Below are 22,991 nucleotides of genomic sequence, written 5' to 3' on the forward strand. Positions count from 1 at the left end.
GACGACCTTCATAAAACAGGTTTTAGCAGATTGCAAATGAAATCGTAAGTGTTGGATTTAAGATAAGATCCACGAAGATAATACCTGTTCATGAAATGGCCTGTTGTATAGGTAAGATTGTATGTATTGTTTCACCATTTCATACCAGATTGATGTATTGGACACACCGGCAGTCATGATATTTAAAAACAAAATCATGCAAATTGAACATAAATCATTGAGATTGAAGACTTTATTTTCCACAACATAGAAACAAATGTATAAATATGTGATTTAAATATAAATATTATAAACATCTGTATCACATGAGTACAATAGCTACAATATTAACAACAATGGTTTGTTGAAAAACTTTTTATTGAATCAAAATAAGAAAGACTGGTGAGCTTTTGAAATGTCAAACATTTAGTCCATGCTTAAAAATGAGAAGTTAAAATTTCCTGACCTCTGATTGTGGAAGTATTACTAATAAAGTTGAGAAGTTTTGACAATATTGTGCAATATGTAAATTACAATTTCCACGAAATAACTCACTACCCTAGTCAACTAAAGCAATTACTTTTTCTACAGTTTTTAAAATCCATGTACTGGAAGTTGTTGCTTTGTTCAGCTCCACTGTAAATTTTGCGGTAAATTTAAGGCTTGAGCTAAGGAGAACGTTTTGAATGTCTCTCATTCTGGGATAATTGGGCTTAATACATGTGAAATGTCGTCCAAGATAAGCCTTTTTTCGGCTCTGCTAAAAATAATCCAGTTTATGCAGAAAGTGTTGTCCCTGAGAAGCATGTGCAGACTGCAAATGCACTAAGCCCAGTTTTTGAAGAATGAGACATAAATGTCTACACGTCCAGAATAAAGTTTTGGAGCTGTTAATACTTCTATGAATGCAATTTTGGAACTCTTTGCAACTTAGATTGAAGAAATTAAAGCCTGTGTTACATTAACAATTGTTCATAAATTCCAACAGTGTTTATTATAAAAACTAAAATGTCGCCATAATTATCAGATGTCTATTTTCTATTTCCCACACACAGTATCATTAGGGCATGATTCATAGTTAAGTTCCAAAACCTCCCAAGATATGCGGAACGTGTCTGTTACATGTGTTTTGTCAAAACATTTCAGCCATCTGAATAAGTTATTGTATATAAATGGTGCAATAACATGTAGAGGACGTGTGCTTCTAATCGGCACATAGTAACATGCATTTTTGATAGTGATAATATAACAACTAAACATCAGGACCCGATTGTATAAACAGTTAAACGGGCGGTTAACCACATACCGGCGGTTAAAAGTTGTTGGTTACTGGTCGGTAAGCGTTTGTATAAAATTGGGTAAGTTATACCGATCAGTTAAAACCCTGTAAAAACATACCCTGCTTCTCTAGGTGGGTAAGTACAAGATCACTGAGCATCCAGAGTTGCCCCCCCCCCCTTCTTTCCGACCCAGTATGCTACGAGTAAGGGTCCGCAATTGCGTAGATACGGCAGTTGATATGTACAATTAACTGTCTGCGAACATAAGGTGTCTAGTAGAGAGGCGGTTGGTCTTCCATGACGTACATCATCTCCGTGATCTCTACAGACAAGAAGAGAAAGTGCTGCTAAATAAATGGAGTGTATGTGGGCAAAACATTTCTATAAGGGGATCCGCGTCGTGCGAAAATGGGTCTAATACCACATGCTATTAGCATAGCTTCAGACCAGCCTGAACAATCGCTCAGTCTTGCCAGCAACTACACCACTGTCCGCTAAAATGTCATGCTAAAAGGTTTCCGGGTCTCATAAGCAGACGGAGTAGCTCCTTACCAGACTGAGCTGAAGCGCAGCCGGGACTGGAGTTAATCTGGCCGAATATGACCCCTTTTCGCATGATGTTGGTCAGGTGTAATTTTTTACTCTCCTGGTATTAGAACTTTTAATGAACTGTAAGCTATGCTAGTCACTAGTGTGTACAATTATTTAATCGATCTACATATGGTAACTTAGCATAAACTAAAGCTATTAAACCTTTTTCACCCTTGCGAGATTCGTATTGTACACAAAATATATGAGTGTGTCACCTTGTATGTCGTACATGCCGTGCGCGTTGAATTAACACTCGTTGAGCAACTGGGCTTAAAACATGTGCGTCCATACCGGCAAATCAGGGAGTCTCATTATGTATACCTTGTATATCGTACATCCCGACCCCGGTATACCTTGTATATCGTACATCCCGTCCCCGGTATACCTTGTATATCGTACATCCCGTCCCCGGTATACCTTGTATATCGTACATCCCGCCCCCGGTATACCTATTTTATCGTACATCCCATTCCCGGTATACCTTGTATATCGTACATCCCGTCCCCGGTATACCTTGTATATCGTACATCCCGTCCCCGGTATACCTTGTATATCGTACATCCCGTCCCCGGTATACCTTGTATATCGTACATCCCGTCCCCGGTATACCTTATATATCGTACAATCCGTCCCCGGTATACCTTGTATATCGAACATCCTGTCTCCATGTATACATTGTATATCGTACATCCCGTCCCCGGTATACCTTGTATATCTTACATCCCGTCCCCATGTGTACCTTGTATATCGTACATCCCGTCCCCGGTATACCTTGTATATCGTACATCCCGTCCCCGTTGGTGTCAAACTCGTTGAGAAACTCATCGGCCTGCGCGTCGTCTATCGGGTTGGTTCCACGCAGCGTTAGAATGATCTTCAGTGAGTCCCGGCTGATGAGCCGCCGCTCTGGGTCTGAAGGCATACCAAAATAGTAAATACATTTTTGAGCCGCGCTATTGGTGCATGTGCGCTTAGTATTGTCCCAGATTCGCCAGTGCAGTCTGCACTAGACTTATCAGGTACGACAAATTCCCTTTTTATGGAATTGTTCGTTTGATGGAAGTCCTTTTGTAACGGAAATCCAATTTAGATGGAAAATGTCGTCCATTATTGGCCCAATTATGCTTATTTGGGACAACACCTTTCGCATATGCAATAAGCCCTTTTTTCACAGAGTGCGGCACATACTTACAACTCATAATTATGAATTGACATGCAAATTGTGATACTAAATACGTAGCATGCAAATGTATCGATCCAATGTTCCAGTCTGTGATAAAAGGAGCGGACGTTAAGCTTGCATGATAGCTATAGGAACATTTTATTTTTATGCTCCCCTAACAAAAATGTGGGGGAGCATATAGTCGTGTGTCCGTCCGTCCGTGCACAATTTTGTCCGGTCTATTTCTCAGCAATTACTGACCGGAATTCAATGAAACTTTATGGGAAGCTTCACTACCAAGAGGAGATGTGCATATTATCAGCCGGTTCTGGTCGGATGATTTTTTCACAGAGTTATGGCCCTTTGAAATTTCCATTAACTGTATGTTTGTATTATATTGTATAATTTAAATGTGATACTTTGAAGAGAAAAGAGAATGACCTTAATGTTCAAACTGTTAAAAAAATCAAATTATTTCCTTCTTTAGACTTTAATCATGTTTAGAGAATGACCTTAATTCATTAGGACTGCTATGAATGAATGGACAATAACACCTATATTTTATGTAGGTGGTACGTAAAGTTTCAAAGTACATAAAAGGTCTGGTACATGTACATAAGGTGTTACATCCTAAAATGTTCAAGGTATCAGTGTTTCAATAATGTAGTGTTTCCTATTATGTATTGCTTAGGTTGTTTTGTTTCAAATTTCAAATTTGCATTCATTTTAAAGCATTTTCAGTCATTTTGTGAATTCCATGTTTTTTGTAATAAGGTGAATTATGTTGCACATGGCGTCAAATATTAATTCATGGTCTCTATGGTGTGGAGAATGTTGTCCGCTGGGCGTGGGTTCGATTAATACTCGGGAGAGTTCTCATGATCGTCTCCATGGACAACAAGTACTGGTGTACCAAATAGTAGTAGAAGTAGTAGTAGTAGTAGTAGTAGTAGTAGTAGTAGTAGTAGTAGTAATAGTAGTAGTAGTAGTAGTAGTAGTAGTAGTAGTAGTAGTAGTAGTAGTAGTAGAAGTAGTAGTAGTAGTAGTACATGTAGTAGTAGTAGAAATGCGGATGCTACCAATATTTTTTCCTCTTCGACAATGAAACTCGCAAAAGGCCTTGCTTGTCAGACGAAGACTACGTGTGCATTCTCAAGGCAGTGGATGTATTCACAAACTCCACTCCGTCCGAGTGCAAATGCATCAACCCATGCAGGTGTGATTTCTCTGTAAATCATAGAGAATATTCATATGCACATGAGGTTACATTGATAATTAAGTATTGCTAGTTAAGACTAAACAGCACACAATATTTTCGATAATTTTTACTGTTAAGAGACTTAACTTTTCTTTTTCTAAGAATTGTGTTATTATTATTATTACGTTAGTTTCTAAAACTTTCTATACGTCATATGAAATTCTCTAGAAAACCTCTTATAAAGGAAACGAAAGGTACATGCGATGAAACCAATTAAATACATATAAACGGTATTTGTTTCGGTAAACGCAACGGGTTATTGGTCACCAGCATGACATTACTTGTGGATTGTAACAATAATTGACTGGTTCGATTGTGGCAAGAATTATTTTAAACGCAACTTGTCACTTGCTACATAGGACTTGTGGCTTGTAAAATGAATCATGTTAAAGGCAATTTGTCACTTGCCGTGCAGGACTTGCAGATCATAACAACAATTATTTTGAAGGCAATTGGTCACCTGTCAATCAGGGCCTTCGCATTGCAACAAGAATTATGTTATATGCGATAGGTGCTTACTTTTCAAGACTTGTAGATATTGACAAAACATATTGTTAATGCAGTCGGTCTTCTTGGAAGCATACTTGCGGATTGTATAAAGCACTATTTTAAAGTCAGCTGGGTTGTTTGGCCTACAAAGACCGACTACTAATTGTAGCAAGAATTAGTGTCAATGTACTTGCCTTATAGGAGCTGCGGGTCGTAACAAGAACTAATGTAACAGCACTTTTCACTTGCCATACAAGACTTGTTTATTGTTACAAGACTAATGGATGGTAATTTTCTAAGTGTAGCTGGTCACTTGCATTACAGGACCTGCGGATCATAAAAATGATTTTTACGCAATAAAACACTTGCATTACATGGCATGTGGATTCGTACAAATTATTGCAAAGGCTTTACTTACAAGGCTTGTGGATTGTAACAAGTAGTATTGCAAAGGCATGTTGGCCTCGCCTTAAAAGAATTGTGGATTATACCAGAAATGATTGCAAACGTCACCTGCCATATAGACTTGTGGATTGTTATAAGCGTAATTGCAAATGCAATGCGGTACTTTCTTAACTGGAGTTGCTGATTATAACACAAATAATTGTTAAGTCACTTGGGAACTTGTCTTACAAGACTTGCGCATCGTAACACGTATAATTGCGAAGGTATTTGGTTACTTGCCTTATAATACATGTGGATTACTACGAGATTGTTTCCCTTTATATTACGTCCCATTTAATAAAATAGCGGACATTGACACATAAGGGAAGAGCTCTACACGTCAGATGTCACACTGATTTCTTGGCCGAACGAGAAGTACTTACCAATTCTGCGGCGGATAATACAGGCGCAACTTCCAGGTGTATACGTGGGATTTTACCGAAATACAATCAGGTAGATAAAACAAATAATTTAGGGAGATTATTGTCGGTTTCAGTGCATCATCGACTAAAATGTCTGCGTGATAAATTATGTGCTAAAGAATATGCATACATATTGCTAAGAGGTCTGTGGTAGCCCGCTTGCCTAAGTCCTTGGTTCGAATTGCTCAAATCCCTGGGAATTTGTTTAGAAAGCATAGACTAATTTAACAAGTCGTAAAAAGATAACCAAATGTCAGACCGATCATAACACCAAAATTTTAGCTTTTACCTTTCATACATGTATATTGATAGACACCCGCGAAAATTATTACTAAACGATGTTCTGTTTCTGTTGCAAACTGTGACCTAATTAAGTAGTGACCAAGTAAACGAGTTGATATCCGGCAGTAGATCACATGACCGTGATATACCGTCAGTACGTATTCCTACGCGCCCATTTACATGTTCTGGTTTTTGACATTTTACAAAATGTACATGCGAAGTTCCGGGAAAAAGGTCCTGTCAAAACTAAATGATGGTAAAATAATCAATTTGTATTAAATTTTAGCAACCATATGACACTGAAGTTATCAATTTTGCCTGTAACTTTATTTACTAATAGTTCTCGCGGATATTTTAATATGCATGCCATTATTTCAATGCATGCTATTTTAGACTTCCGACCAAGCTCTGCCGTGCGTTTTATTGCATATTATCCAATTTTGTTAATTCACTTAAAGTTATTTCAAAACGGGCTTTCCATTCTTTTATTATTTGAAGTCAAATGACTACGCAATTTGTGACGTCATTACGATACATACCAGTTTAACACATTATCCCTTGTATGCAACCGTATAATAGGCATAATTCTCATGCATAAATTAACTCGCGCCTCTTTATTCTTCCAGGTCTTTCTTTCTTATTAATAATATTCTTTGTCGAAAGGGGTTGTTTTCGCCCGACTTTTTGCATTCGGCGAAATGTCTTGCCTGCTTGAAAACAAAATGGCTGCGATGGAATGTGAAGAATTTTAACTAAAGGGGGAATTCTCTCTCATACTAAGTAACATCTTTGTTATTTACATAGATATATTTCTCAGCGTTGCAAAGTTGCAAAACTAGCAAGCAAATACAAATGATAAAAAAGTGCTGATAGCGTAGAAAGACTGGTGTGAATTAATACTGAACAATAAGACTAATTGAATGTTAGAATAGACTTTCATTGCACAAACGTCTTTTTTTAATCGCCCATAATGATGAACTCACATTGCAATACTCCAACTGCCAGCTACTGACACACCGGGTCGCTGTACGTATGTTCACATAAAGGCTCAAAGAATTCAAGAAAGAACTAAGTTTTTACGGGATTGATATAAAAATGTCTCGTCTTCAAGCAGCTCAGCTAGGACCATGAAATTATCGGAGAGAGTGACCTTGAACTCTTCTTTCTTCCAGGTATCTATCAGCGAAGCGGTGTTGTAACGCTGGCTTTTACGGGAACACGTGTCTTTTTTAAGCTTTCGTTTCAACCGGTCGACAAAGAGATGAGCGTCCGAAATAACGTCTTCTCCTCGCTTGACGTTTTTATCCTGGAAGGAGAAGCAACACTTCCACACGATGCACAGGCGGTCGATCTGGTTCTTTGTTGACAGGCCTGGTGACACCCAATTTGCCGTGTGTATCCTGCTATGGTGAAAACACTTCCTCCGATGACCAGATTACTTGTAGCGCATTACTACAAGATTACTTGTAGGTTGGCGAATCTTTATAAACGTTGTCGTTCATCTCGCATAGCCCTTGGTGCCCATAGCTCATTATGATTATAATGTTCTCTTTCGTCTGTCTTGAATGATGGCTGACATTCTGTTGTAAAAATTGTCCTCCGTTTCTCCACTGTCGTTCTTTCGGGCGTAGCACTGGATAATGTCCATTTTAATCCTCAACTTTTTCGTGTGGAAAAAAGGACCTGTATGACGCATCGTCCGTGCGCATCACACTCGATTAGTTATCTCAGTTCCGAAAAAGAATCAGGGCTACTCAAAGGTTGTATACTGCATTTTTCCTGCTCATGCCCCGAGAACAACAGTATCTCACCGGAAGTCATTCGCATCTTCCTAGAGCCAGTCCATCTTGATTTGCTGATTCCTATGATGGCGAGGTTGAACTTCCTCATAGCTGCGACCACTTCCGTTGCCTTCCCTGTTTCGTACATGATTCAAATATATTCTATGCATCGCTGGCGGTGGAGACTATGGTCTTCGGCGTGACGGCTTCCAGTTACCGAAGTGATACACCTTACAGCTGGAGGTCCAGCTGGTGCTGCAGCTTTTCCCATGTGCATATATTGAATATTGGCACTTAAGCAAACTGTAAGGAATCGTCGTATATCCAACTAGGTCTTGAGTATTCGAACTATTGCGAATAACGAGCCATAGTTGAATACACATCATAGTATTATTAAGTCGAACTATAGCCAATATTGAACAAAGGTCGGATATCCTATTCCCAGCATGGCAAAAGTCTGGTATCACTATGTCAAACTTAGATTAGATTATACATTATTAATATCATCTCAATACTTAGGCTTTTTAACATCTAGCGCGGAAGGAAATAATGTTTATGTGATCGTTTTTTTGTTGAAAACCCCATGTTAAGGAGTATAGATGCGTCTTATTGGATATAAACTTTTAACTACTTTCCAAACATAATGCTCTTTTAATAATCATGATAACTTATACAGAAAACCCCACACTCGATGCTCTTTCTGTTCTATACGTGAAAGCCGCATGTCATCTCAGCTCTTTTCTTAGTCGGTATTAAAAGAAAATACATGGAAACTATATTCTATTAGTTTGTTTAATTATTCCAAAATTACCTCCACTTGATTTCATTCTTGATCGATATATAAACATTTGCGTGTCTTGTATTAATTTTCTAAATGACGTTGACCTCAGTGTTGCAAATACAACACAACAATCAATCTAAACTCATGACATAGCATGAATAGAAGCATATAGTGCAGAGAAATTTTAAACTGCATAATACAAACAAGTGTGCAGCAATGCCCTGTATTACTAGATCAGAATTTTTCTTTTTTAAGATATTCACTGATATATACTGGCTTTATATTGTACTTGAGAATATTTAACTTACCATGTAAATCGCTTTTACGTTGATTTTCTATAAAAACTTCTGATATTAATCTATTTTGATAACCTAATTATAAATTTTTCAGACACGTTGATATTGATGAGGAGACGGGTGGCATCAAAACGCAGAATTTCTTGCTCATTATCAGTTTGAGCAAAAATTTAATTGTTTATTATCTCAGATTTGCGGAGTTTAGCATCGACTTAACCAGGAATTTGATTTGAGGATTAAGATTGATCTCAAGCCCCGATTATACATTTGTCGTGATCGTAATGTTAGGACAAGTCCTTTTACTGGGGACTGTCTTTGGGAAGTTTCGACATTGCAATACGTACGCACGTAGTGCATAAGCGAATCGTGCGCATGTGCATTTTACGTTAAAGAGAGTATACATTTGAGGCCAGTTCTTTTCATTAGCTGTTTATAAACCAATTCATGACATTGACAGATGTATAAATTTATATAAATCATTTATTTTTATCTTCTAACGTGTTCATTATTATTTAAATTCCATAACCGCAATTTGGTAGTCCTGGAACTGTCATGGCTGCAATTGAATCCAAGCCCTGGACCGTCACCGTCCTCAAGAAGATCTATACGACAGATGAGATGGTCTGGCCCAGTAACATTGATCGAGTGAGGCTCTACGGAGGACATCCTCATCCCGTTTACGTGTATGTGGGTGGGGCTGCACTGCTACATTGATATCATTACTGATAGCTGTATTAGCCTTCCGAAAGTCACCGAAATATATTTCACCCTACTAAACAATTTTAGCCAATATATAACGAACGAGAACACGCACTGCTGACACTATTGACAATCCATATGAAATGGTAAACTCGGTTGTTTTCCACCGCACGATACATGTATAATGCCGGTGATTGTCGAAGTTTCATATTTTTGTTGCCGGAAGGTTTCCGTGTGGTTCTATCGTGGAGGATAAACTCGTTTGGCTGTAATATATCTATTAATGGTAATACATATCATAAATATACAACAAAGAGGTGTATACTCTTTGAATGTAAAGAGTCGAATCCTATATAAATATAGCAATACACAAATACAAGTAATGCATGATCCGACCGTGATCCTTAAAATACAAACAATACTAACAATACATACAATACAAATACAATTTAGCAACGAAACATAGTGAAAATACTAAAACATAGTTAGATCTACCTGTAATATATTTATTAATGGTAATAAATATCATTAATATACAACAAAGAGATGTATACTCTTTGAATGTAAAGAATCGAATGACTTTAGCAATCATACGATTCACGAGATCGACATTTAACATATCAGTGCACGGGAAAAGGGATGAGTGATCTGAGTATTAGACAAATTATAAACGTGCAACTGTTTGGATTAGATGAGCTGAACCTATCTAACCTAGAGCAAAACGACCTTAACGAATAAATCGAATACTAGTAAACAACTAATCAACGAGTACAATAAGTATTAAAATAACTACCGTTATAAACTCATAGACAAGTCGTGATTTACATTTAAAGTTAACGATATTTAGAAATTGGTACAACAATAGAACAACACAACACAATATAGTTTTATATTTAATAATAAATACGATCTGTAACATTTTCCTAACGACTTTTAACGAAACAGATATTAACTTATCTAGACTATTGGGCGTAGAATGAAGGTTAGTTTTATGTGCAGACGTGCACAACAGATTGACTTTGGAATACAGATTTATAGTGCAGATTGTGTACTACGTAATGATCAGTGCGAAATGTTTATTTTGCGGCTCGGTTATAATGGATAATGAGTAATGAATCCCTATTCGTCTGCTTCAAGAATTTGAGAATTTTGGTTAGCGTTAGATTCAGATATACAGAACATATTGAGTTCGATGCACACCATATTGAGTTCTGAATACATATTGATAGTGCAGATCCTGTAACTTCTCTTTACCTGCGTCTCAACAATCTTCGCAAGTTTTTTATACGGCAGCTAGCATCTTTTGAGCTGTAGGCCCGAATATCGTCCACTCTCAATAACATGACACAATTCCATGTACCCGATGTCGGCGAGCTTTTCTATAAATCGTGCAACGAATATGTAATATCTAGGCGATTTACAGTTTACATAACCTAAATAGAAACTAAGTTTAATTAGTTTTTTAAGGTGCATAACAATACAAAATCAATATTTAAACTTAAATATGTCATTTTGACAGGTTCGTTACTGTTGTAAGTCTACAGTGTCATGTATAAGCGCACGCATTACTTTTATTGAACAAAGTACACCTATAAAAATGGTATGATTTTAATATGCAATTTATATTGAATATAGCCTACACAATAAAAAAAGGAGACAATGCTTGTTTTTGCTACAAGCATAAAGAATACGGTTTGTCTGTAAATCAGAAGAAAGGTGCCTTACATTACATTGGTAAGGAACAGTTTCTTACTTTAATACATTAATACCTATTTAAACTTTGAAATACATACGTACTGATCATGTTCCCTGTCAAGAAAAAACAAGAAACTTAGAAAAATGCAAAGAAACGCAATTACTATATGTTTGATCCCTTTAATAACGAATTTTAACTTTTCATTGAAGGTTCGTTACTCTTAATCTGAACTAAAGTCTTACATTTACATGCTTATAAACCTAAATATAATTTAGATTAAGTTACCATTGAAAAATTCGGTTAAACAAAATCGTATTGTGAAATTGCGCGCTCTCTTAATTCTATAATTTAGTCGATTGAAAGGTTTGTTATGTCAGGTTCATTAGTGGGTTTAATAATAAAGCACAAACATGTAGTACCGCATGTAAATGGGGGAACACACCTTCATATATTGGCAATTAACCTCATTCGTTTTCTTATTTCCTTCAAATGTGTAAGCTCCCTTTAACAGGCCTAGTTTTTTTTCCCGCGGATCATATTACAAGCTTCATGTTTACAGCACGCAGCGGTTACATGTTATGAAACTGCAAATTAATCGCATGTTAAAAACCCACTTAAAACTGCAATAATTTATGTCAAGGCCTCAATTTCATTGTGGAAAAGTAAACCGTACTAAAGCATGGTCCACGTGCATGTTAGCGCTGAAAACATGACAGTGCGCCCTTAGTTTTCAAACAAACAGTTGAATACGTATTGTGTCTTTGCAATATGATACAACGCCCGGGAATCGCGGTCTGATAAAATCAATATCCCAGCCAAGCCTGCTCTACATTAATATGTTTTGCATACCAGCAGGCTGAATATAGTTTCTTAATTGTCCGTGACAGCAGGTAGATAATTATCGAATTTGAAGAATTTCCAACGACAAACCAACAGGGCATTAACAGTTAAGGACAAACAGTTGCATGCCATGGTGGTCTGATGTGTCATTATACATGGACATTTAAATCGTATTTCTTCCGATCATATTATTTTCCTTCCATTTTAAATTTTTTGCATTATGTATAGATATATACATCAAGCCTTTTCGGAAAACTATTTGTATGATCAAGAATAAGGAACAGTCGTGAAGAACAGTCTTTGCATTGTAGTTAAGATCTTGTATCATGTTACTTGTAAGCGCCTATCCGTCAGTGTGTTTTTCAGTAGCTATGTGAATCACATTATATACATGTTAACTTGTATAAACAGCCATTGTATTCAAGTAGGTCATGGTTGTATTGATCGCTGAATATTTGCATGAAGAGGCTTCTTAAGTTACAGGCGCAATTATGTCAAGTGATTATTGAAGTCTATAATAGTGTCCAGGTGATCATTTTCGTTGTCATTTTAAAGCTTTCAGGTAATGTGATCATTTTAAGCTTGGCAGTTAGAGCAGGTATAAATGCCAAATTTCTCAATGCATATTTTGCCCAAAATCATGATTTATGTTTACCACTGAAAACTTCACGTATCCATTTCCTTTGATACGTATATGTAAGGCAAGCGTAAAATGGTGTTACGACTTCAACCTTTCGGTAATTCATGACATGGTAGAAATTTTGTAAGAATAACGTTATGACTATGTTCTTATTTTCTTAACGTAATGTTCAACACGTGAATTTGCGGGGTACAGAATTCGCACTATTTCGAATGCCGATGTTCTCATGCGGTCTTTATCTAACCCAGTCCATGTGAAGAAAAGCCACTTATTTTTAACCAGAACACACGTTTAAATTGAAGCTTATTATGCTTGTTCGTTGTACATGTATACACGTCAGTTCTAATGTTTAGCGGTCCACTTCTCCAACTATGTTCAATTGCGGTCGTGATATTGAACATAATCATCATCAGCATCAGCAACATCATCATCACATGAAGCTGAACATTTTGAGTGATGAAAGGTCAAGATCATCCTTCAATGTTAAAGGTCAAAATACAAAATCCAAGGGAAGAAATAAGCTTTAAAAGGAGATGATTTCTATACCTGCCAAATGATTTTTTTTTCAAAGTTGCGCAGTAGGGGGCATTGTGTTTCTTACGAACACATCTCTTGTTGCATACAATCTTGACAAGGAACAAGCAACGGTCGTGTGGTTCCCCGAATTGGATTTACGATGATCCGAAGGATTGACGCCAGTTAAATGCAATTAAACCACAAAAATGCGTCACGAAGCACTGTGCAATATATATGACTGGTTCTTCGAATGACACTTGGAGCTTGCTACGTCACCTTGTTCCATTTGGAATGGGGCCGAATACCGGACCCGATTTGGGGACGAATACCGGACCCGATTTTTAACGAAAACGACACTGCAACTTAAGTATTGGATAAATATTTTTAAAAGAACGTCCTCCTTTCAGCCCTTACGTTTATAAAGAATATCTCAAAATCTTTGTATTTAAAAAAATGCCTTATGTTAAAACTTAAAAACAAATCCCCAGGAGCGGTGATACTTTTTTGAAACATTATAACAAATGGGCCTCTGCCACGATTGCTGTTATTTGGGCTCTGGGATCATTCAGTTACAAAGCATATTTAAACAATGGATCATATCTCGTTAAACTGTCTGAATTAACTAGCCATAATTAAATGACAAAAGCACTACCAATACTGGTCTATTATCATTCTGGTCTGTGATTTATCTTTAGCCTCGTTGACTCTTTCTGTTGAAAACAATTTAAGCAGTGACACATACGCCTTTATAAATGTTATATTGTTCTATGATAAAATAAAAAGATTCAAAAGGTTTGAACAGAATCTTTAGACATAAGTGGGCACAAGAAGATTTTAGGCTCCAAAAAAACCTCACCTCTTTGAATCAAAGTTTGTTAATTGAGTGAATGATCTTATCAGAAAATCCAAACTGTTTAAAGGGGCAAATGAAAAGTATTTCCCAATGGCAATGCATATTCTTTGTTTTCAAAACGGTATTTATCTAAAAAAGATGTTTTATTTTTTGTTTTACATAGATACCTTTAGTGGGAGTCAACTTATGCCTACATACAACCTACTTCGATGAAATTTTAACTTCACTAAAGTCCTCTTAGTAATAGTGTGCATGTGTATCGTGGATATTTAAGTACATTTCATTATATATTATTACTACTACCAATTGTCCCATGCATACTAAAAGTCTCCGTAGCGACAATTTCCGATTTAGGAACCAAATGTTTTAATGAGCGTTTATAAAATGGAGACATTATACAAACAAATGTGTCAAGCAACCATTTAATCCAGTCTTGTTTAAATTTAATATTATTTTTCAAAATATAATAAGGTATTAACCATCATTCTACCCCTTTAATTATGTATATTTAAAAATAAGATCACTATAATTTGGACAATTCAAAAGCCTATTGAAGTGATTTATTCACCCAAATTGTCATTGTTCATAATTGATCATTTTTATATACCTGTTTGATAACTGTTGTTTATAAACTTTGTAGTGACCGGTATATAAGATGAAACAGAGATAACTCATTGTTTAATACGTGCTAAGGAGCCAATACTCAACATACATGCAGGTAACTGATGGCTTGAAACATAACAAATGCTATTGCATTTGATTATAGTGTACTTCACGAATATTTAAAGCTTGAAAATTCATGCCAAAATAACTGAAGGCCATTATTCAAGTTTTATGGATAATTTTTTTTATCAATATCAATTAAACAGGTTTTTATAATTGGTAGTTCTAAAATGTTGTGCAAATATCTACTTTAAATAGAATGCAAAATTGTAGTAGAAGAAAATTAAAACACCTAATAGCAATGTATTAACTCATATAATTATCCCCCGCCATAGGCGGAGGGATATTGTTTTGGCGTTGTCCGTCCGTCCGTCCGTCCGTCCTTCCGTCCGTCCTTCCGTCCGTCCGTCCGGAGCCATATCTTGGAAGTGCTTTGGCGGATTTCATTGAAACTTGGCATGAGTATATATATGGATAAGAGAATGATGCACGCCAAATCGCATTGTAAACCATCTCTTAATAACGGAGTTATAGCCCTTTGTATATTGAAAAAAATGCTTTTGTTGTGTGTCCGGAGCCATATCTTGGAAATGCTTTGGCGGATTTCATTAAAACTTGGTAGGAGTATATATATATTGTATATCAATAAGAGGATGAGGCACGCCATATGGAATTGTACACCATCTGTTAATAACGGAGATATGGCCATTTGTATCTTGAAAAAAAAATGCTTTTTTGAGTGTCAAATATAACACTTTTGTGTCCAGAAGCATGTTGGCGGGGGATATCAATTCAACGAATTTGCTTGTTGTACATAGTTTTCCTCAAAATGCAATTCATATATACCCACTCCGAATAGGTGTGTATGTGGGGAAACTAAAATCACTTAGATAATGTGTCTGTTTGTAGGTCTGTAATACTTAACATTTCCAGAAAACATTTCTTTTAACCCATACTGTTCCAAATACACGAGTTTCTGTTATATATCCAGGCCTTTTCCGCTCCATTTTGGGAAAATGCAAAACTGGAAATTGTGGAATTTCGCGTCGTGAAAAACCCCATTTTGGGAAAAAAATTAATCGCAAATAATTGGGGAAAATAATCGCATGTAAATAGTGTTTCTTATATTTCAAAGAAGCCGTTAACTGGTACATAACGACTTTTTTGATAACATATTATTAAAATTTTACAAAATATTATGAACATGTGTGATAAGGGCAGGTTTTTTTATCTGATTTGGGGGAAAGTGCCTGGCCTTTTTTGAAGTGAAATTTTTTTCGCAAAACACCGGTTTTTGAGAAAAGAAGGAAAGTCTTAAATAATCAATTATACATATTTTACTGTTTTTAAAACAAATTCAAGGCAACAATTAATTTAATTATGCAATATTTTTATGCCCCCTTCGAAGAAGAGGGGGTATATTGTTTTGCACATGTCGGTCGGTCGGTTGGTCGGTTGGTCCGTCCAACAGATGGTTTCCGGAATGCCCCCTTCGAAGAAGAGGGGGTATATTGTTTTGCACATGTCGGTCGGTCGGTCAGTCGGTCGATCCGTCCACCAGATGGTTTCCGGATGATAACTCAAGAACGCTTAGGACTATGACCATGAAACTTCATAGGTACATTGATCATGACTGGCAGATGAGCTCTGTGTATTTTCAGGTCACTAGGTCAAAGGTCAAGGTCAAGGTCGCAGTGACTTAAAACAGCAAAATGGTTTCCAGATGATAATTTAAGAATGCTTACGCCTAGGATCATGAAACTTCATAGGTATCTTGATCATGACTGACAGATGACCCCTATTGATTTTCAGGTCACTAGGTCAAAGATCAAGGTCACAGTGACTCGAAATAGTAAAATGGTTGCCGGATGATAACTCAAGAATGCTTACGCCTACGATCATGAAACTTCATAAGTACATTGATCATGACTGGCAGATGAGCCCTGTTGATTTTCAGGTCACTAGACCAAAGGTCAAGGTCACAGTGACTCAAAACAGTAAAATGGTTTCCGGATGAAAACTCAAGAACGCTTACGCCTAGGATCATGAAATGTCAAAGGAACATTGATCATGACTGGCAGATGACCCCTATTGATTTTCAGGTCATTAGTTCAACGGTCATTGTAACAGTTACTCGAAACAGTAAAATGGTTTCCGGATGATAACTCAAGAATAATAAGGCCTAGGATCATGAAACTTCATAGGTATATTGGTCATGACTGGCAGATGGCCCCTTTTGATTTTCAGGTCACAAGGTCAAGGTTACAGTGACTCAAAACAGTAAAATGTTTTCCGGATGATTACTCAAAAATGCTTAGGCCTAGGATCGTGAAACTTCATAGGTACATTGATCATGACTGGCAGATGATCCCTATTGATTTTTAGGTCACTAGGTCGAAGTTCAAGGTCACAGTGACTCGAAACAGTAAAATAGTTTCCGGGTTATAACTCAAGAATACCTTGGCCTAGGATCATGAAACTTCATAGGTACATTTATCATGACTGGCAGATGATCCCTATTGATTTTCAGGTCACTAGGTCAAAGGTTAAGGTCACAGTGACAAAAAACGTATTCACACAATGGCTGCATTTACAACTGACAGCTCATATGGGGGAATGCATGTTTTACAAACAGCCCTTGTTCTATTTTCTACACTGGATCAGGTTAATTTATACATTTAAAGGTTAAAAAAAATAATTTGGAATTGGGATTTTTTTTTTCAATTGGAAAAAAAAAACAACCAGACTTGCATTGGGAATGGGGCCGAATTTCGGACCCTTTGCATAGGGCGGGAGAGGCCCTACATTCAATAACAAAGGGTCAATAAGTGTTTATCCCATGTGCATGTCTTTGCAAGCTTGATAGAAAACATAGTGGGTCTGTACACATCTTTTAACGCGTCGTAACATTTCTTATAATTGTTCCTATCGGCATAGCTTTCAACGGCTTCTTCTTATATGCTTATTTTGTTGAAGGCATCATTCCTGGCTACGGACTTTGGATTTTTTAGGTAGGCTTTGTGGAGGTGGTGTTTCTCATCCAATAACTGTTTAATGTCCTCTCATTAAACCAGTACTTGTGTTTCTTGCCCCAATGGTGTCTGTGGTTGTAGCATAAATCAGTTTTCTGAGTAATGCCCAATCCAACGCGCTTCCAGAGCATTTACAAAGGAAAGCTTGCAGCTGGCAGTCTTTAACTTGGCAATGTTCATCCCGCCTGTAACTCTTTCTCAAAATAACATAGTCATTAAGATGAGGTGGTTTGAGCGAGGATTCATCCATGACGTTCGGTAACGGGTGTGAAGAGGCAAGATAGTGTTTGTGATCAGAAGTTCATGCTCATCAGATGTCTGTTGCAGCGGACCATTCCATGGTGTCCAAGGACTCCTTTCTTGCCCATGCCAACTCTTGGGTTGAAGTCAATTAAACGTTTAGCTTGTCTCAACTTAACATTATTTGATTATTTCGGTCACCTGTGATGTTTATCTTATTGATATACAAATAAAGCGAATTAAGACTTATTAAAGTTACTTCTTGTAATTTGGGTAATTATAGTCAGTGACAGTATTTAGTTGTAAGTTTGTTTAATGATTGTCATTAAAGATAAGGTCAGATTAACCGAAGGTTTCTCGTCGCAAAAAAGTGGCGACAACTTTTTTTCGGTGTCAGTGAAAACCCTGCATCAACAGCAAAAATAGCAAGTTCGACTGGTTGGTAAAATTAGTTTAAATTTTAAATTTAAATAATCTATCAAAGTAAAACCAACATGAACTAGTTCGCATTTTTTAGCATATTAATTTCCTAATATATTTTTTCTGACACGAGGTCCGACAGTTTCGGGAATTATCCCAGACCTTAGCAAATTTTATCGGAAATGTCCGCGGTCCGACGTCTTTTGCATGGGTTGCATTTATCAAACAAACTTAAACTTTGCTTAATATCACTATCATGTCAATTAGACTACTAAAGAAATACACTGGTATTCACATTTGACAATATATATTGGCTGATCTATGTCCGGAATACGGCCACATCAGCCAAGGTCATTACTGCTATTCAGATCAGTAAAACTACTAAAGGAATACACTTACAATCACATTCAGCCATAGGAAGTACATATTGGCTGATCAAGGTCCAGAATAGTGGCACATCAGCCAAGGTCATAACTGCTATTCAGGTAAATAATACCGCTAAAGGAATACACATAAAATCCCATTCGACCATAGGAAATACATAATGACTGATCCATGTCCAGAATAAGACCACATCAGGCAAGGTCACTACTGCTATTCAGGCTGCCTATTTGAGGAGTACACATGTACTGTTATCATATGCGGCTCTCCAGCTAGCGCATTGGCTGGCATGCTCTCTTATAACCTAGGAGACCCAAGTTTGATTCCTGCTCCTGGTGCATGTGGGACTGGTTGGAGGTCACCATACTGACTTATGAGGTTCCCTCCGGGTACTCTGGTTTCCCCGCACATCAAAAGACCACCTCAGAATGAAAAATCACTTATTAAAAATTAAATAGCTGAAATTGCAGTTATCATTTCTAAATTAGTCCGCCTTTAATGAGCCTAATCCAATAAATTAGGACTGCTGGGGCACACATAATGCAGCCTCAGGTGCGGAGGGACCTCATAAATTTCGCAATACACGCACATATTATTACATTTAATGATAGGAAGTACATATTGGCTAATCTAGTTCCAGAATACGGCCACATCAGCCAAGGCCCTTCCTGCTATTCAGATCAATGAATCTACTTTTAAAGAAGTCCAACAGGTTGACACTCTAAAAATATTAAGCTACTTTTTATCAAACTGATAATATTTGGAGCTTTTAGTATTGGTATAATAGCTCATCATTACTTTGTTGATAAGACTTACCAAAGAATTTAGTCAAATATTAAAATTAAATCTTAAATCTTTGCATATCTTAAAAATAAGACTGCTTATAAGGTACATTTGAAACCATATTTATTTATTTATTTATAATTTTAGTGTGTCAGACTGTCTGAATTTAAGAATGACGGACAGGTATTCATAAAATACAAGATAATCAGGTTTTTTGAAGTGTTCATGAAATATGAACGTCGAGGGAGTGTAACGTCTGGACACCAAATATGCTGCTACATAAGCTAAGTTATATAATGATTTCTATATTATGGTACATACCTATTAAATGAGAATGATTTAGACTTCAAGAACCTTTAATACGTAGTCCTGCGTCTTCTGAAAAACAAAATTATTCATGAAATTTAATTTTGAAACAGAATTTAAATCCAGGTTCGAGCGCATGGTTCAACATTATACTTACTGCTCCCCGTAGTTAGCAAAGAATAAAATGAAATTAAATAAAATTTGAAATTAAACTACTTTAACGCATCTTTTATAACAAAACTAAATTGTTTATATACTTTAATATATATTAATAACTTACCATTGAGTTTGATCAGTTTATTCCGAAAATAATGCCTTGGCTGATAACCTTGGCTGATGGCCGTATTCTGGACTACTACAATAGGTCACATAACCCCAAACCGGAACTCCTTTTTTTAGGGTTGCATGCAGTCAGTTTGATACTTAGCACACATTGTTGAGTGCATGCTGCCTAGGATTTGTAAAATACATTGCAAATGGTTAGTTTTGGTATCAACTTTAAGGTATATTTGTAAGCAATAAGAAAATAAGCCATTGTTGTGCTATACTTTTTGTGTTGATGGTTCCCGGATTTGAAAGTAGGTCATACTATTTGAGCCCAAAATGGTTGTCTGCACAGCTGTCAAAACCGATTTGCCTATTCTAAGGTAAATATTTTGAGTAAGGACGTATAGAATTTAATGACATGCATTTTTTTCGAAAGATTATGCATTTATCTTTCCAATGATGTATGATGATATAGTGGGTATGCGCTTGATCATGGTAAATATTGATATCGAACTTCAACTATTTATTATGTAATATAGAAGGAAATTAATTGCGCATGCGTAACCAATACCTGAACAAATTGCGCCGCCATTTTCTTCGAATATAGCATTTACTGCGGGGTCAATATTTCTTTTTTTAAATTATTTTACTTAATTACATCATCAAAGGACAAAAACATATGATCAAACACATGAATAAGCTTATTAACTATCTTTATTCTTCCGTATTGATTTTATTTAAATTTATTGTTAAATATTAAATTATTTATTATAAAAAATCTCGGTTTGTTGCGGCAAAAATGATTGGTTGAAAAATGACCCAAACAAATAAATGTAAAAGCAGGCATAAAAATATATCAACAGTCTTAATTTGTCAACGCTGTGAAAAAATTGTAACCGCAGTGATAAAATATATATCACCGCAGTGATAAATTTATTACCGCAGTTACAAAAATTTTGTCACCGCTGTGATATCTATTTTTAGCTGTTGGCGTATCTGTACATTGGACCCAAAGGGTACGTCATAATAAATAACGGTGTACAGATTGTGTACGTTGTCTCACGTAGAACTTTTCGCGCTCGATTTGCGCGCTCGATCTGCGCAGTGAAATATCATATCCGGTAACTTCGTATATTTTCGAGAATGATCATGAATATTTGTTGTTGTTTTTTTTCATTTTCTTTTTTCTTAAATGTCTCGTTAACGCAAAATAAAATAACTATATCTTAAAATATGTTTATAAATACCAAATACCAGAAATAAAATATTCTTACTGTCTCCGTAGACACTCGTATCTTTTCGGCCTAGACCGTCAAGTGAGGAACTTATCAAGCATGAATATGCAAACATTAATAAAAACTATGTCGTAGCCAATGCTTAGCAATTTGGTTCAATAATATTTTACACGTTTTATGACACTGTCATGTTATAAAGTAATGTTCTGTATTTACAAGACGGGTTCTTGAGACCTGCGAAGAACTTCTTTGATTGCGCATGAATTACCGCCAAGTGGTAAATCGGACTTTTGGGAATTCATTCATTCGTGGGTTTTGGCAGCCAGCCAATTCTGACTGTCTCAGACATTTGTATCATTGCTATGGCCTTAGGGCTACGCCCCAGGCCAACAAAAACTATAAAAGTGTCAACAATGAGAACTTATCGAATTAACTTCCACAATATAAGTTCTCAATTGCACATGTCAATTTACTTTCAATTCTATTTAGTCCGCAACCGTTTTTCATTGGTAGCAGGTTAAAACATCGTCATCGCGTTAGGAACTAATATGGTCAAGGGCTAGGTTCCTTTATCAAGACTGTCGGGATGGACAGGATAGGTACCTTTATGTAATAAGGTGGTCGGGGATTTGAATTTTGTGTGCATTCATAGGAACGAGTCGTTCCTGTACAGTGAAGGTTCCATCACTATAGGAGAATCATCTCATCTATTTCCATTAAATATCCGGTAAATTTAAGTTCAATTATTAGATTGCGTCTGTTCCTAAAACATGTCCACCTAATTACGGTTTGGGCATCAATTGTACGCATATCAGTAATACTGGGGCTGCAATCAACGTCGAAGACAGTAAGCTTCTTTTACTCTTTCCACTAAAAAGTTTGAAAATTTGCAACTCAGTTAGGTTGTGCCTATTTTTTTCACAACAAATACATCGCGTTACAAGAACGAAAATTCAGCGCAAACCAGCGAACATATTTCAGTCAATATGGAGTCAATAACGCATGTTGACCTCAACATTCCATTGTTCCACTACAAATTGCGAGTCTATATGAAAATAGATAAGTTGTGCACATGTTATTTCATTAAAAATAATCGTTTGATTTAAAAAAAAAATTATTAAAGAGTAAATATAAGCTTCAAACTGCTGTTACTTCTGACATGCATGAAGTTGTGTATTTTTTTAAAGAGATTATTTTACCCAAAACACTTTGTATTTAGTGTTGTGTATCATACGTTGCAAGTCATTGAATGTAATTTTTGTTTAATCTTATGTAAAATTGCTATTTTAACTTTTTATACATAGTACTTACTATAACAGTCATTTTGCTAATTACTTAAGAAGCATTTAAACTGTATTTCTTCTTTAAGTTCCTGTTGACTTGACTTATGACTGTAATCTTATACTCAGAGTTAAACATAACGTGATAAAAAAAATCAATCTGTCTATAAAAACGAATCATTCTGATCGGCTTTCTGCAATATTGTTTTATGTCATATATAATGCCGTTTTAAACACTATGTCTGTGAAAATGATACACACGTAATATGTATTGTATTTTTTGTGGAAAGCTATGCTATGTATGATATTTGTAATATACTAATCATAATGTCACCTTTGTCTAAACGATTGCTCCCATACAAATAACAAACATTT

At 36.2% G+C, this 22,991-nt stretch overlaps 2 protein-coding genes across 2 annotated transcripts in view; both read right to left on the reverse strand.

Annotated features, from left to right (window-relative positions):
- The window catches only part of LOC127833221 (CAP-Gly domain-containing linker protein 1-like), a 606,687-nt gene that overhangs the window by 418,632 nt on the left and 165,064 nt on the right, over positions 1-22,991 (reverse strand). The window lies entirely within an intron of this gene.
- Positions 1-22,991, reverse strand: part of LOC127833219 (uncharacterized) — a 1,273,891-nt gene that overhangs the window by 223,401 nt on the left and 1,027,499 nt on the right. The window lies entirely within an intron of this gene.

The sequence above is a fragment of the Dreissena polymorpha genome, chromosome 6 (genome assembly GCF_020536995.1).
Source record: "Dreissena polymorpha isolate Duluth1 chromosome 6, UMN_Dpol_1.0, whole genome shotgun sequence".
NCBI lineage: Eukaryota > Metazoa > Mollusca > Bivalvia > Myida > Dreissenidae > Dreissena > Dreissena polymorpha.